The following is a 5,000-nucleotide window of genomic DNA, read 5'->3' as shown; positions in this document are numbered from 1 at the left end:
TATTATTATTTTTATTTTTTTATTTTTTATGTGTAAATAAAAAAGCTCTTTTTGAGCCTTTTTAGGCAGAAAAACAAAAGGACACTGCGTTGTGGCCGCAATAACCTAGGTTCGAATTCTGGTCCCAGCAATATCATCCAATGATTCCTTTTATCAAGCTATGTATTTGTTCCTTTCTTTTCGTTGGCCGAGAGTCCACCACGTGACCTGCAAATAACTGCCTACAAATAATTGTTTTGCTGCAAATAATATTCTGCTTATGCGCGTCAGCTTTCGGCTTCGGCAAATAATTGATCTGCTCGCTTCTGACAAATCGCGATATTTTGCTCAACCTCGTCCAATAATTGTTAATTATTTGCCATGAATAATATCAGCAAATTAAGTCCCCCAGTTTCCTTTACGTCAATACAGCAAGCCGCGATCGTCTAGTGGTGAAGAGTGGTGCGTTGTGGCCGCAATAACCCAGGTTCGAATCCTGGTCCCGGCAATGCAATCCAATGATTTCTTTAATTATTTGCCATGAATATTATCAGCAAAGTAACTTCCCCGATTTTCTTTGCGTCAATACAGCAAGCCGCGATCGTCTAGTGGTTAGGACACTGCGTTGTGGCCGCAGTAACCCAGGTTCGAATCCTGGTCCCGGCAATGTAATCCAATGATTTCTTTTATTATTTTCCATGAATATTATCAGCAAACTAACTCTCCCGATTTCCTTTACATCAATACAGCAAGCCGCGATTGTCTTGTGGTTAGGACACTGCGTTGTGGCCGCAGTAACCTAGGTTCGAATCCTGGTCCCGGCAATGTAATCCAATGATTTCTTTTATTATTTTCCATAAATATTATCAGCAAAGTAACTCTCTTGATTTCCTTCACCTCAATACAGCAAGCCGCGATCGTCTAGTGGTTAGGACACTGCGTTGTGGCCGAAATAACCTAGAATCGAATCCTGGTCCCGGCCATATCATCCAATGGCTTTTTTTTATTTACTATGAATATTACCAGCAAAGTAACTCCCCCGATTTTATTAACACAAAACAACAAAGCCGCGATCGTCTAGTAATGAGGACGCTGCGTTGTGGCCGCTGTAACCCAGGTTCGAATCCTGGTCCCGGCAATGTCATCAAATGATCTTTTTATTATTTGCCATGAATATTACCAGCAAACTAACTCCCCCGATTTCCTTTACATCAATACAGCAAGCTGCGATCGTCTAGTGGTTAGGACACTGCGTTGTGGCCGCAGTAACCCAGGTTCCAATCCTGTGGCCTGTTTCTCAAAAGTCCCGAAAGTTTTGGGGCCTATTTCGGGTGCCACAATTCTCTTTATATCTTCGCAACGCCGAGGTTCCAAGCCATCAAACTTCGCAATCCTCTTCCTTTTTCTTACATTAAAAACATGTTAAAGAATTAGCTTTTCAAAATAAGCAGATTGCAGTTTGACGACTGGCTTTTCGGGCCCGAAAAGTTCTCGGGACTTTCAATATTTTGGCAGTCCAGGCCAAAATCTTGAATTCAGGATTTTGGAAACTTAACTCTAACTCTACGACATAACTCTATGAAAATAACTCCAAGAATAGCTGTCCCCGATTTGGGTAATGCCATCTGCTATTTTAGAACGCAGCGCAAAGTTATGGACGTTGATTTACGTTGGTTAAACGGTTCAGCGTTTTCACTCGTAAACGACGCGAGTGTATTTCGTGATTCATGAAGACGAGCGATGGTTTGAAAGCACTTGCGAAGTCGAGTGCAATTCGAGAACTTTCAAAACAGGACGAGTGACCATAATATTAATCACTAAAAGCACGAGCAAATTCACATGATTTTTTAAATTTCTTATATAATCAAAAACATTACTCCATTGCTGTGTTTTCATAGCAACTTCCTTTGCACAGCCCATTTATGCATTCGTCATTAACCAATCATAAACGTGATATTTTGTTGAATATATAACAAAACGAGGTTATCAACTGAAGAATTTACTTGTGAATTACACCCGGCTATGAAAAAATGGCGGCGTGATACTTCATTACTATATGAATATTTTGAATCTCCCTGGCCTTACCACCAACTCGGACTAGTGGAGTTCAGATGAACTAGCACTCTGGCGCTTTTTAGTTTTGACAAAAGACAGGAATAGGAAAGATGTTAATTGTCACCTAGCACCTTGTGGAAAATGATAATGTCGAAGATGGGATTCTGTCACACGCCTCTGTCCCAGCTTTTGTAGCCTATCAGAGCACGCTCACACAAAAGCTAAGGTTTGAACGCTTTCATTTTTAACTTGAAATGAAGAGAACTGAATGACACTTGCAGACCACGTTTAAATAACCTCTTTTTTACACGTTATCTAAAGACATCTAAATATACACAGCTGCATTAAGACTCCATAACTTGGTTAACTGTTTCAAAACACTGAACATTCCCCCAAGATTTGTCAGAATGGCAGTGTTTTCTTCCTACCATAACTCTAAGTCAGCTTTTAATGTCACATTATGGACTCTGCAAGAGATGATCGTGGTTGCGGGGATTATTCAAAATGCACTCATTTTATTCATTGTACTCAAGAATAAGACTATGCATACAACAACCAACTACCTCCTTGCGAACCTGGCAGCGGCAGATTTGGTATCTTTAATCTTCTGTCCGATCCGCATGGCTTTAGATATTACGGACAATCACATCGGTGGGATGGCCGGACAAGCCATTTGTAAAGCGTTCACTGGGAATTTCCTTCCCAAACTGGCAAAATGTGCAGGGTTTACATCCTTAATTTTCCTAGCTACTGATCGATATAATGCCATCGCCACTCCCTTTATAATTCGCTATAGACTCACGAAAAACAACATTGGTTTCGCTATAGGCCTAACATGGGCCTTGGCAGTGACTTTCTGTCTGCCATTTGTTATTTGGAGCGACTTCAACGAAAAAACAAAACGATGTCTCGATCCCTGGTCGATTGAAAAAGGAGCATCAATGAAGATTTACATCATGGCGATTAATATAGTGTTTCTTGGCGGTGCTTGCCTATTGATGTTCTGCTATGTGCAGATTTTAAGAGGAATCTTCATTACAAGAACGGTTTGTTCAGGAAACATAGCTTGCGGTGACCATGCACAGTTAGCGGCAAAGAAAAAATTAGCGCGAACTTCGTTAGTGGTTAGTGTCGGCTTCTGCACCTGTTATAGTCCATCCTTGTTTTTTCAATTGTATTTGGCACTTACAGCCCCTGAAACAGTGAACCAAAATTATGAAACAATGTACGTTGTTCATAGCCTGGCGAGCTTAATTTTGCTTCTTGGTTCGTGTTTGAATCCGTTATTATACGCATTTCAAAGCTCCAATTATCGAGGAAATTTGAAACGTATTTTCACGAAGACAACGAGAAGGTGCACTGTGGGACCAGCGACGGTTGGCTGAGAATTTATTAAAAATGCCAGCATGAAGTGCAATAGAAGACAGCTGCCCGGTATTTTTCCCGGCGGTAACAGGCTGTTGAGAATGTTCCGTCTTTCTTCGATTCTTAAGTTTTTCATTTAGATAATGAACGTATTAAAATTGCAAGGAGCGATCGCAGAAGTACACGTCAATAGCTTATTGTTGGCTCAAGAAAAGCGTATTATCGGAAAACAGGAACATTATCCACATTATGACAACACCTGCTGTTCCGGTAGTCAAAGTTCGTAACAGCATGCCAGCCATTAATTTTGTGTTAATATTGGCAGTGAAACTGAATCGAAAGTAAAGCCTCAAATAACACAAAAACAGCCTGAGAGTTCGAAAATCGACAGAGGTGGGGCCTGATGTGAAATGAAACGAAACAACCAAGCCTAACATCAATAACGGCGGCTATTTATCCTCCAGGGGGGAAAAAAGGGAAAGGCTCGAGTTTGAGGATTTATCTAAGCTAAAAGATATCCAATCAATCAATCAATCAATAATCTTTATTTATACACGATAAATATTTAAAGCGATGCTTCGCTTGTGGGGTCGTGTCTAACTAATTAAGTGAGATAACTTAATGACTTAGAAAATAAATAGCATATATACACCAGCTAAAATTATATAGCTACTTACTACTACAAGTCTAAAACGATAAAAGCTCAAAATTCTAAAATACAAGGTGTTACTCAGGTATCAACTGGTTATTAACACTAATTATACTTAAAATCCAATACACCTTCAGTGAGATAAAAAGTCACAATGTACTCCTGGTCCTCTTGGACAACAAATATTCACGTCAACTTTATTTATAAGGGAGATCCCTTTCAGTAGAAAAAGCAAAGCTAGCTAATTTCCATAAGAGGAGCCTTTGAATATCGAACCGTCGGTCGCGAGATAACCAACTTCCGTTGCCGATTCATATACACTTTTTTTAATAAGAAGTTTGAGGTTAAGATTAATCAAAATTTTAGGAATATACTAAGAACAAACCCAGGGACGATTTGTTTCTCTAAAAATGTGATTTCAGTTTATGCATGATATACTGAAGAACAACTCAGTTTGTAGTCGTACTTTACTACACAACTTTAAGAACATTGCTGAGAACGTCTTCAGGCTGAAATCGCAAAAAAAAAGGAAAAAAACCCACTTAGAAACAAGTATCGGTTGCAGACGACATCTGGGGCCAGTTGTTCAACCGTTGGATAGCGCTATCCAGCGGATAAACACTAAGTGATCGTTCGTCGACGTTGTCAATTCTCTGAGTTGAGGAGTAGATTTCAACTTTCAAGGAGGCCATTATGGCCGACCGGAAAGGAAGGACTGCCACTTTTAAGTTACCTCGGAAACTTAATGCTGGATTGATTAAGACTGCTATCGAAAAGGATCTTTCTTCGAAGGTCACGGTGTTTCAGGATTTAGGCAGTGGAGAATTTCTGGTTGAATTGTCATCGAAGAATGCTGCGGAATCTCTTATCGAGGATGGTTTTGATGTGGATGATGTCCATGTTTTTTGTCATCCCCCGCATGGTTATGTTACAAATGTAGGGGTGGCGAATG

At 40.0% G+C, this 5,000-nt stretch overlaps 1 non-coding gene across 1 annotated transcript; it reads left to right on the top strand.

The window, feature by feature from the left end:
- Nucleotides 1-573: 573 nt before the first annotated feature.
- Trnah-gug (transfer RNA histidin (anticodon GUG)) lies at nucleotides 574-645 on the top strand. The gene has a single exon. It is a non-coding gene; the product is annotated as a tRNA-His (tRNA).
- The last annotated feature ends 4,355 nt before the right edge of the window (nucleotides 646-5,000 follow it).

Source organism: Montipora foliosa, chromosome 6 (assembly GCF_036669935.1).
Source record: "Montipora foliosa isolate CH-2021 chromosome 6, ASM3666993v2, whole genome shotgun sequence".
In the NCBI taxonomy this organism is placed as follows: domain Eukaryota; kingdom Metazoa; phylum Cnidaria; class Anthozoa; order Scleractinia; family Acroporidae; genus Montipora; species Montipora foliosa.
Note: the sequence above shows the minus strand (reverse complement) of the source record. Positions and strands in the feature narration are given on the sequence as shown.